Source organism: Aplidium turbinatum, chromosome 3, assembly GCF_918807975.1.
Source record: "Aplidium turbinatum chromosome 3, kaAplTurb1.1, whole genome shotgun sequence".
In the NCBI taxonomy this organism is placed as follows: Eukaryota; Metazoa; Chordata; class Ascidiacea; order Aplousobranchia; family Polyclinidae; genus Aplidium; species Aplidium turbinatum.
The window spans coordinates 903643-916520 of NC_137474.1; the positions used below are offsets into that span (position 1 = coordinate 903643).

The following is a 12878-nucleotide window of genomic DNA, read 5'->3' on the forward strand; positions in this document are numbered from 1 at the left end:
GCACTGAACCTATTTTTGGTCTGTTTTTTTTCACACCTAGCCTACTGTTTTGAAGAAATATAAAGTAACTTAGGCTACATGTAGGCCAACCGGTAGTCAAAACGCCATCAACCTTCAGTGAGTAGGCTATCACAGTCTCACACGCGGGGAAGGCTTTAACTTTTACAAAAGTGTTGAACACTTTAAAATTCCAATGAATTTTCGTTGGACTCCCATCGAAAACACGTGGCACGAAACTTAAAGTCAAGAATAATGATTTTGTGGTGAGAATATTTATCCTTGGGATTAATCTTTCGCATACTTGCAGAGGGTTTAATCTACTGACCAAGTAAAGTTTAAAAATTTTCAGTCCATTCACAAGTTTTCCCAAACGAATTTCGAAAAAGCACACCCACTTACAATAGCAGTAACTTTTGGACTGCTTCTGCGAAGTTGCAGTCTGGAAATTCCTGTCAGTCCAAAAGTTACCAGGGGTGCCCGGCGTTTTCGCAATCGATTAAAAAGCGAAAATTGTTTCAACTAAGTGTAATGAATTTATTGCTCTCAAACTAATGCAAGCTTTTCAGTTAACATTACAAAATACTTATAATTATTAATCTGACCTTTTGAGAGGTTAAAAATTTAACTATTTTTCAAAACAAAATTAAATAAAATTTAAATGAAATATTTGGCAACCCTTGTAACTTTTGGCCTGCAGTAACTCTTGAACTGCTACACCGGTCTTTGGAGTGTGCAAACCGTGCGATCGCACAGGGCAAGCAAATTAGGAGCCCGCAATTTAGAAAATGCAGAAAACATAGAGACTCGATCAGCTTTATTTCCGAAAAATGCCAAAGAAAACATGATCTTATCCTTTTGCTATGCCACCGGACAGCACCATTTTACAGTAATATTCATACCCAGATTTTTGTTGAACATGCTCTCCAAATGCACCAAATTCAAAGTAATTGTTCAAATTTTTTTGCGGGAGGCTCCCCAGACCCTCTGCCGCTGGGGGTCGCCTTTGGTGCACACGCCGTCAGCCTTCGCACGCCGGCCGTGAAACTCCCCCTCTCCTTTCCAAATAGGCTACCTAGCTACGCTACTGAATTAGATAATTTGGATAATTGTCATTGGGGCCCGCAAAGCATATTCCGCACAGGGCCCGAAATACCCTAAGACCGGCACTGGTCTTGTGCATGTAATTGTTTCGATTATTGTTTTATATTTGGTAGGCGGACGCATTGGGGTTAAATTATGGAATCTTAGAAGCATTATAGTACAGTAGAATTCGCCTATAACGGCACCTCTAGGGGATTGCAAAAACTGACGTTATAGCCGAATTGACGTTATAGACGAACTACCGCAAACTATTCCAAAACTGTCTTTTGATTAAAGAAAGAGGTGTATAATCCAGTCAGGTTTGCTGTGTAGCCTACCACCAAACTGACAAAAGTCACGCAGAAAATACAGTAAACAAAGAAATATTTAAAAAAAAAAATAACCTACAGCGAAAGGTACAGGAAATTTGCGCAATACAGCTCGTTGCATACAGTAGCCTAATAGAGAAGTTCATTGTTTATTAACAAAAAGGGCATTGATCTTTCGGTTTTGCAGCTGCTTTTTACACATAGTTTTTCACGCTGGAAAAAAGTTAATTAAAGTCCCTGCTGCGAACGACGTATAGCAAAATAAAGGGAAGACATTTTGCAAGCAGCAGCGCTAACTGGATTAAAAGACTGACCGTTCGTGGTGAAGGTGGTGGTTTCAGTGACGTTATAAACAAACAAAAGACGTCTGGGGACCAATAAACGGTGCTGTTTATACATGCGAATTGACGTTATAGGCGATGCTGTTGTAGCCGAACTACAATGTACATAAAAGATAGGAATTCTGCCGGGACCGAGCGAAATGTGACGTAATAGGCGAATTGACGTTATAAACGAAGCCGTTATAGGCGAATTCTACTGTATGTGGACAGCTAGAAGAGTAGTCGCTGTTTTGTAGTTAGGCAACAGCTACGAAGAAAGTATCATTTTGCCCTTTATCATGTATTTTTCAACTTGTACTTCATGCAAAGAAGAGTACGGTAGTTGTAAATCAGTACTCACTACTCATATGCAACCATTTTTTTGAAAAGTAACTGTAACTAGTAACTATAGTTACTTTTAAAAAACGGTAACTGCAACTAGTTACTTTTTGAGCGAAGTAACTGTAACTCAGTTACTTTGAAAGTAACTAGTGCCCATCACTGCATTTCAGCAAGTGGCTGAAATTGGTAAATGAAGAAACTGAGAAAATAATGACTGAGCAAGTCGAAGTAGCCTAAATATTATTTGCTGACTTGGCAATAGCTGAAAATGTAGCCTGCTTGCAGAGTTGTCGCATGCCGAGTGGTCTGACGACCTGTCAGGACTGCTCTTCATTCAGCGACATAAAGTGGATGGAATAGCTCACAGACAACAACATTTCAAACAACAACTATAGAAATTTCACTCTGTCAATCTTCAAACCGACCCAGCGTCAGTGGTTCAAAGTGAAACTTCCAGGGATAATCTATCAGGGCGTTGTCATTCCGAGGATAATGATTTAAAACCAATCTGAACTGCTGTATAATCAACTTCATTGCTTCGAAAAGCCAATGAGGCTATCCCCATAAACATTGGTCGTGAAAGACACGTAAAATTATGAGGAAACTCGTGTAATACACGTATATTTCTCGTGTTTTTACGAGCCAGTGTTTATGGGGACATCATGTCAATTCAAAAATGTAGCTGGTAGGCTAGGTCAAAAGAAGATGTAGTTTCGCATCCCTGATGAGTGTGGTGGTCGTAAGTCGTAACTCGTACTCAGCAGCGTGGCCGAAAACAAATCATAGCTAAATTAAGTCATCTGTTTACCATCGGCTGACTTGGCGCAGAGGGTTAGGGCGGTGATAGGCTAGTCATTTCATTGACGTGGGTTTGACTCCCACCACTGCTATTGCTCTTTTTTCTTGTGTAATTACCAAACAAACTTCAAAGGGGATTTTTTAATGGTACCTTTTGGAAAGTTGCGGCCGGGAATTATTTTGAAATGATTGCAACTTGTTGAGGACTGACATATTTGAACATTCACACAATTGGAGAACTCCGGCGGAAGGCCGACATGTTGCAAGTGTTCTGACAAACCAAAGTTTAAAAAACCTTCTTCGATGTTTTTAGGCCTGTAGCCTCACTAGCTATAACACTAAACCACCCGTATCTGCCACGACAAACCTTTCCTGATATCACAAGTCAAAGCTTCCATTATAAAGACTTTCCATCAATTCTTGTTATACACCAACCTCCACTTCAAATTGCATTCTTTTCATTGCTGGTCCTCGTAAGTGCATTCGCCTTGCGATACACATACATCATCAACCACTCATATACCACTATTTATTCTCAACACAATTATTAAGTATGTTATACATACAATTGCTGAATAATAGCTAAATACATGATTTTACAGATTATAAAAAAAAAATGACTTCATCAATGCACAAAACATGTTGTAAGTTGTTTGTGCTGTAGCAAGCAACGAGATTTTTTGCAACAATAACTTAAAACTCAAGATAATGACGCAAAAACAAATCCGCAGCACTTTAACGTTTTAGCAAATAACAGTAATAATAATTATTTGGGAACAGAAGTTGGAGTTCAACATTTTTGCAAACGTCATAATGGCCGCTATATTTTGCAAAAAAATACGCAACGAAAGAAACGTGACACGATGGCAGAATTGCTGAAGGAATAGCAACAACTGATTCGCTCCCAATGTCCAGTGAGGTAAACAAACAACTGCTAACAATGGAATACTTATCTCTTCGATGGAATACTTATCTCTTCGAAGGCATACTTATCTCTTCGAAGGGATACTTATCTCTTCGATGGAATACTTATCTCTTCGATGGAATACTTTTCTCTTCGATGGAATACTTATCTCTTCGATGGAATACTTATCTCTTCGATAGAATACTTATCTCTTCCATGGAATACTTATCTCTTCGATGGAATACTTATCTCTTCGATGGAATACTTATTAATTGCAATGGACCACCTGTGGCTCAATTCACCGCTAAAAAATATAAAAGATCCTGGCTTCTAAACCACCGATCAGCTAAGGATACTAGATCCCAAATGTGTAAAGAGGATAAAGATGTAGATTCTTTTCGGCAGGCTGTTTGGAATGTATTCATAAAAAAAGAAACAATTTTGCACCTCTCGTCCAATTTTGATGTTGATAATTCATGTTATGGTAAAATAAAGATTAATGTTTGGCAGTTTATGTATTATTTCTCATTTTGGAAATCTGACAGAATACCCTGTGCTTTTTTTTACGAATACAGCACTGCGAATGATCCGTTGACTTGGTGCTCTGAAAGTATGTCGTTAAATCAAGTTTACAATGAAAACATACACATTACACACATACACAGTGCTGTACATGGCTGCACAAATCGTGACATGTGACAGTGAAGTGACACAGCTAATTGCTTTGTATCGGTGGTGCGGAGAATTATGAGTCATTTTCTTTGCTAGCACGGAAATTACGTGTCAACGATATATTCTCGCCTTTTTTGGCAGTTCTTGCACAAATATATTTTTTTGCTTTATCGTTGAGAGCCGCAGGAAGAATGGTTGAGGGTACTTTGGGTCACTGGTAAAGATGGGCAATTCAGAATAATTCACTATTCCAGAAGACCAAATCCTATTAACTTCCAGGCTCCAGCAACACAAAAAGTAAAAAATTGTTGTACAAAGCTTGAAAAAAATTGCGCGCTTAGTTTCTTTGATTGTTCATGCGAGCGAGTGACGTAGGGATGCATGCGCCGTGCGTGCACAATGCGTGCAAAGGGTTTTTGAAAGTGCAGATGGTGTTAGTGCAAAGGAAAAACCAAAAATTTTTTCAGTTCACTGTCTCAAGCTGACAGCTTGCACAAGATTTATGCATATCTTTAAAACCGAACCTTATTACCCGATTTTATTGCCATTTTGGATTCGGATAGTTTAGGATCCGAATCCTTCTGGATTCTGAATTACCCATCCCTACAGATCCGTTTACAGATCCATCCCATCATATCAATTCCTAGTCGCTGGGCTACAGTATTAGGAAAATGTGCAGAAATTTTATAACGCTCCTTTGATTACTGAACAAGGCTTCTTCGTAAAAGAAAACACTCAGCTATCTTCAGCAGCAGAACAGTCACAAAGGAATACTAGCATAACACAAACAGGAAAGTTGCTTACAATAACATAAACCGATTAGAGTTATACTCTTCCAGACACAGCAGCAAATATGATACGAATATAACAAATATTAATATGACGCAATGCTGAATATGATTAGATCTACAAAGATGGCGGTGAAGGACCACAGGATAAAAGAAGTCGGCTATCAAAATAACATTAGAAATATAAAACCGACACAAAGGCCTTTAAACAGTAATTTTTAACAGTAGATATTTAGTGAACTCTTAAACTGACATCCAAAGTGGCTCTCTTTGACCTTTGTGCATTTGCAGTTTGTGTTTTGTATCGTTGTTTTGTTTTGAATATGGACAGTTTTGTCTGACGCAAATAAATAATAATAATAATATTAATAAACAAGGATAAAACACTGGTAGGTGAACTTTTCATACAACTGAAGCCGCATGACAAAACGTACAATATAAAACAACCAGGATCGAAAACAACCAGGATTGAAAACAAGCCTCTAAATACACTCGATATCTAGTTCAAGAAAGTTGCAGTAATTTATGTAAAAACAATTGCACATTATTTGTTGATACAAAGCAGACTTGCGCAGTAAACCTGTTTTTGTGTTAAAAGCGAATCACATTCAATCAAATATATTGCTTGGCATTCCACAAGGCTCTCTTAGGCGTCCGTCTGTCCGCCATCTTGTTCCTGTCCTCCATTGACCAGAAAGGCGCGCTCTACCTGAGACCTTGGTTTGCTAATGAGGCTCTCTTGTAGAATCTTCATCAAGGAAATGATGGGAAACTCAGCGAGCATCGCAACCACGTAGGCGACCATGTTGGCCAGGACCAGAGTGACTGAAAGATTTGAAAGCAATGATTGTTTTATTTCAAGATAGAATAAGTTCATTTAGTTTTCTCTGATTAAACATTGACAGCATGCCATACTTCCCCTATGTCACATTTAGCAAATGTTACTCCTCTCTTCGAGCTTAGGATAACAAATCGTATCGCCACGTGTGGACTTACATTCAGGAGTGTCGACTTTCTAACGAGCTTTCCAAAATGAAGAAACTTCCCATTTTCAAACAAACTTATGAAGCTAGAACCAGACTTTGAGTAAAAGCAACTTATAGAAGATGGAAAACAATCGCCATTCCCCAACTGGAAACATAAGTCGACACCTTGACGGCTGTCGCAGCCTGAATATGTTGACAAAACCAACTAACATCACTTTCACATAAAACTACAGCATTTCAACTAAGATCGTCAATTTGAGAGCCTCAAAAAGCATGCGACTCTAACCAGCAGACATAACTCACCTAAGTAAAACACCAGAATTATAGTGATACTAAAGTGAATGAAAGTTTCCTGAGTTGCTGCTAACCAATATATGACCAGGGGATGGACGAGGTAAGCGCAGTAGGTCAACCGACTCAGAGGAATGAAAGCTTTCCAACTGAGGAGGGTGTTGATTGGACCTGCGAGTATTTCAAACCTTTTGTTTATTTCCCCTTAACCTTGTACGTCATATTCTTACAATGCCATACGAAAGGTGTCATGCCTAGTTAGCACAGAATCAAATCATCAGAAAACCTCGAGCACTTTCAATGACAGTTCGCCACTGGTGCTCGTCTGGAAGTTTTTCATAGTGGCATCAACATGGGAATGGGATGAGCCGCCGCTATATTATGGCATACTGATGCAGTTATCCGATTTACTCTTGTTTTTGTGTTTGTCGTATCCATGCTTACAGCAAGGGGTTGAAGATTTAGATTAAGTGGACGGGAAGGCAAGGAAGCCAATCTTCGTGTCCACCTTCAGCGAGCATCTAAGTGTCCTGCATGCCTTTAAGTGTCCTTCCAGAAACACAGCCGCATGCTCTTGAGCGGTGTCGAACCGGAGGTTTTTCGATTGCCGTTCCAGAGCTCTCACCACTCAGCTATGCAGCCGACTCTTGAACGCAGTGAGCGAATAATTGACTAAAACTGCATCAAAACCGTGACACAATATTTTATACATTTTGTTGTTGATTCTCAGCAGACCACAAGCAAGCCACCTACCTCCATATCCATTCACGCAAGCGATGGTCACCCACGCCATTGCTGCACACCACAGCGGACGAGACACGGCGTTGTAGAAAGCGGCGGTATTGTTGTCCAACAATTCCCCTTGAGAAAATGAAGGATAGAGCCCGTAGAGCAATGAGCAACTTATGGCAGCTGCCATCACCCAGCCAAGGAAAGCGACAATCTAGTGATTATCAAACAACAACCATCAACAGAAATGTTGTTGTTTGTGAACACCTTGATTGATTTCTGACCACACTTATCTTACAAGCCTACAATATATTTACGACAGTACTGTACCCAAAACAACTGTGCCTCAGGTGCTCATCGAAATCGTTACTCGCAAGCAAGAAACTATGCATCTCTGGTGAATAACAAACTCACCTTCGGCATCCTGATCTTCTTATAAGTGTGCAGCACATAACCGGTCATCAGCCCAACAATGTACGCCCCAATTCGACACCATGGCATTCCATACAAGTCTTGCATGAAGGGGCTGTATTGGACCGGCGAAGGATGAGGGGAAGGCGTGGTGAAATTGCCACCAGTGACATTACTCATTGGGGTAGTGAAAGAATCAGGGGAAGTGAAAGAATGAGGAGAAGGCGTAGTGAAATTGCCACCGGTGTCATTAGTCACTGGAGCAGCGAAAGGACGAGCCATCGCTCTGTATATAAAATCAACAACATATAAATGGAAATAATTTTTCTCTTTTCATCTGCATGATCCTGTCTAAGTGGTCACATCTAAATGACTGTATCTGAATGGTTGCGTCTTGAGTGGTTGAGTCTGAGCGATTGCAACCGAGTGGTATCAAAGCAGTTATTAAAACGCAAACTGATCAAATCTTAAGTCAATTACTCACGCGGCGAATAAGCCAAATCCAGACGCCATCGGTTGCTGGTGGGTGACTGATGAGAAGATTCCAGTTATAGCGATGCTTGAAGTGAGGGTTGCCAGCGCACTGCCAAGTCCGAACAATGGCCACCTGTTGACGTGGTACAAGATGCTGTTATTCCAATAATCGAAACACCGCCTCAAACACAGAGATGAATAACTAATCGATCTCCAATATCCATCAAAGGTAAGTATTCTGCTTACCACTGAAGATGTTGCGAATGTATTTTAATTTTATGAAAATAATTTCGAAATTATCCATTTATTTGAATGGAGCAAAAATGCAAATCTAGACAAGAAGTTGTTTTCATATACAAAGTGTTCAGTGACAAGCATTCCCACCACTCACTTATAAAATAGATAGAGGAAGAGTGGAGCCAGCAAATAAAACTGGGTGTCATTGGAAAGATACCAGCCCCAAACCATGCACTGCAACGTAGAAGTTATGATATTTTTACCATTCAAACAATTCTTCCACTTTTCATTTGAATTCCACAAATTACAGCTATTTCAAAAAGTCAATTGTAAAGAATCCAAAATGTTTTAAAATTATTTACTAACAACCAAAAGATGCGACTTGCAAATTCTCCATATTTAGTTTCCGTGGTGACTGGAGATGTTTATAAATGTTTCTATGTTTATAATCTTCTACAAACCTTACCGCTTGTATGTCTCCCACAGGGTGCAAGTTGCTGAAGTAGAGGAGGTTAGTGTACCAATATTCCCTGCATGGGGCCTTCAATCCTTCTATGCTAGCGGGCCATGAGGGTCCACCTCCCAAATGAGGGTATAAACTGATCATCATAAACAACACGAAGGCGTAGGTAGGAGTAAGTCTGAACAAAGTTCAGTTTTGTTTAACATAATCCAGTTTTAATTTCACTGCTGGAGCATTTGGCTTAAGAGGTAAATCTTCTTCCTGTTTTACCGTACGTCTCATTTCCTAGAATCAGGGTAGAACGGGGGTCTGGCAAGGCACATCCTCAGTCTCCATTCATCACGATCTAGGGGGCTAGTGTAGGTCATCTGCCACCGCTTCCTATCATCATTTATGGGATCACTCCATGTCTTCCTGGACGTCCAGGCTTCTTTGTACTAGCAACTGGCACATCTCGGCATTGATTTATCCATCCGCTGCTCCTTGCAACATGTCCACTCCAAACCAGCGGAGACGATTGAATTAAAGGACATCTTCAATCTTTCGCAAGCCCAGCCTGACGAGTAGTGTGTCTGAGCTGCTGTACTGGTTCTCTTATGAGATCTACCGTATCATTGCATTGTCATTTCGTTTGATTTTTCCCAGTACCTCTTTTGTCACAGCCCAGCATTCACTCGAAAATCGTTCAAAGAATTATGCTCAGACTGTTCCTCATTCAGTCCATCCCATCCACTAGGTGGAGAGGTGCCTGAAAGTATGCTGCAACACAGGGCATCCCAAAATTTAAACCATCGACGCTTGATCTAATCAGAGGCACTCGTTCATAGGTTGAACGGCTAGAGTGATTGGAGGGGGTGGCGCAACGACAGGCGATTGGAGAATGTAAATCGTCTGAGATAGCATGTGAATGCCTTGGCTGTTTTGTACAATTACTTCATTATATAATAATCAATCATAACCAACAATAATAGAATTTGTGATTAGACTAAATGTCCATGCATTAACCAACTTCTATTCGAACTGGGCATGAGATCTGTGAAGAAAGATAACACGTAGTTGTGGGACAAACGACAAAACGCAGCTGCTTCTCACCTGAGATAACGGAGCAGGTACATCATTGGGACATTCATCCTTCCGTGACGTAGTTCCAAGGTCCGGAGGCCAAGATACACCACCAGCAGTCCGCTCAAGAAGAAGAATGTGTCCACGGAGAAGAACGCATTCCCGATGGCTTGAAACTCCCAATGGTTGATGGAATATTCGGCAATGAACATAAGATTGTCTGAACACAAAATGCAGCTTAACAGCACGCATATCTGCACTCCTAGGCTAATTTCAAATGCCGACCACGTGCGATCTTCACCGACTTATCAACACAATACACGGTGTGGTGCCAACCATCATGCCCCAATAGCGCCATAATGATCATGCGACAAAGCGAGCCAGCACTTAAATCGCAGGGAAACATGGTAAGGATACTTGCCTGTCTTCAACCTAAACCGGTGGTGAACCCAAGGGGCAATCGCCTCTTAACTTGGTGCAACCACAGACATATACAACCAAGCAACCACACGGCATTTAACATAATCCATTAAAATTGAACATAAACTACGTTACTTGATAAGGGCTTGATAAAAACTTTTGTTACTTGATAAGGGCTAACGTGTGTATGGCCGAAAACGTTTGTAGCTTATAGTTTATGTTCAATTTTAATGGATTATGTTAAATGCCGTGTGGTTGCTTGGTTGTATATGTCTGTGGTTGAAGAAAGTGACCTCTTTACCAAAATTGTCTTAACTTGGTGTAATTGAAAGGTCGGATTAATGACGTAGACTTACGCATCATTGTGTTTTGTTGAAATCGCCCAAATCGCGTTAACGAATGTGAAGGAAGAAGATCCTAATCAATAAACGGTTGAAATGCTTTTAGTCGTCACTGAAGACCTAATTGTCATTACATCCGGTTACAGAGGATTGAGACTGAGCGATTCCCTTAGTTTGCACAAACCAAACCAACCTGTTTGAGCTGGTGGAAATACATCGCACACATGTGGCTCACTGGTGCATGTTGGATGCTGCACGTGCCTGGTGCCTCACACAATGGGCAACAAACAACTTCCACCCGACACGTCTATTACCGTAGGTTGCGCAACACTGGTGGTTAGGGTGTTTCATTTGCTCCCTTTGTCTGAATTTTGGTCTGTCCCTAAGTTAATTCTGTTGCATTTTAGGAAAAATAACCTTACAATAAATTTTAATGTCATGGCCTCCCGTTTACCCCCCTCCACCACGACCCCGAAATTTCTGCCTACTTCAATCGACATAACTTAAAAACCACTTTAGATAGACATGGGTTGTTGGGTATCAAAGTTACTGGCATACCCCACTTTAATTCAAAAATGCTGCTAAAATAATAATCTGAGAAAAAACGTTTTTCATTTTTGCACAACATAAGAAAAGCAGAATACTGAAAAGTTTTGGTGTTCATCAGGACAGTTATCGTATCTAGCACTAGTTGCAACGTTCATCTGATGAAATTGACAGTAAAATTAACAACAAACATGATGGTTTTATTGCTTCAGTTAGCAGTTAGCATGAATATTGAAAAGCCAAACATACAATGTGAGTAGCCAAACTCCAAAATGTATTGAGTAGCCAAACATACAAGCTTACTCCCATCTACATAACTCAAAAACCACTTTAGATAGACATGGGTTGTTGGATATCAAACTTATTGGCATACGGTACCCCACTTTAATTCAAAAATGCTGCCAAAATAACAATCTGAGCCACAAAATTTTATTTTTTATTTTGCACAACATAAGAAAAGCAGTTAGCATGAACAGCCAAACATACGATGTGAACAACCAAACATAAGTGGCGATTGACACAAGACCAAAAGTAATCACATGACACAATATTATCAAAAACCATCTATGAAGTAATAGGACATTACAATCAGTAATAGCACAGCAGGGGCTCACACAACCTCCATTAAGCAGGCAGCAACATGGTGTGTTGTTCTTAGCGTATCGGGTCTTCGTCTTCGGGTCTATGTGTGTTACTGTTTTCGTCTTCGGGAAACCACTGTGTTGCTGTTTTCTTGGGCAAGAAAGGTTAAAATGAATGAAAAGTCATAGGCTACTAATGTAAGTCACTGGAAACAGTGTATTACAGGCAACTCCAAAGCGAGTGCTGTAAAAATTGCTTATGTACTGTGCTTCAATGATGCTTTTCTGTCCTGGAGGATAAAAATTCAATGACGACAACACAAGTGGGACATGAATCATGAATAGTAACACAGCAACAGCTAATGCTCATTAAGTGGGGCATGGATAGGATACTTTGGCCCGTACCGTATCTGCTTGAACTCAAGTTGGATCTTAGAATACGGGCTTAAGTTCTCTATAATCCTGCAATTAGTATCATTTTTCAAAAACTGCAAGTACGATTTTCTCCAAGCCAGTTGATTAACATTATTTATCATGATTGATGATGCATGCATGTAATCCTCAAAGAGGCAGTTGGTGCTTCTTTTGCGAAGGGATGGTTGGCACTTTCTGTATTCTTGTGCCACTTGCAGGATGTCTTGGTAATGGTCTTCACTGCGAGAAGATCCCAAGGAATATGCGCTTAATTTTATATACAGTAGGCTACCTTTCAACACAGTCATTAATTACAGTGATTCCTTGGACATGTCGCGGTACTCCCCTCCATGGAACCCAAATAATAATGTGTGTTGTGCATCACTGGGGAGACAAGCTCGTAGTAGCACGTGATTGGTCCTCTTTTCCACAGTTCTGGAATGTGACGTTAGATTTAGTGAGAGCGCAGTGTTTGTTTCTTCGTTATGAGAGATGCGCTCCTCTCTTGTAAGAAGCCATTTTTATTTCTGAAACTTGAAAAAGAAAGTTAGTTCGTTTTGGACGTCTGCTTAACGGTCGTTTATTACAGTCAAGCACTGGATATATGTTTAAATGCATAATCGATTTATTTCGGATCTTGTATCAAAGTAATGATTATATATTGGAGATACAACCCTCAACCTTTGGATG

At 40.2% G+C, this 12878-nt stretch overlaps 1 pseudogene; it reads right to left on the bottom strand.

Moving 5' to 3' along the window:
- Positions 1–5132: 5132 nt before the first annotated feature.
- LOC145766005 (nose resistant to fluoxetine protein 6-like) overlaps positions 5133–12878 on the bottom strand; it is a 33448-nt pseudogene continuing 25702 nt past the window's right edge.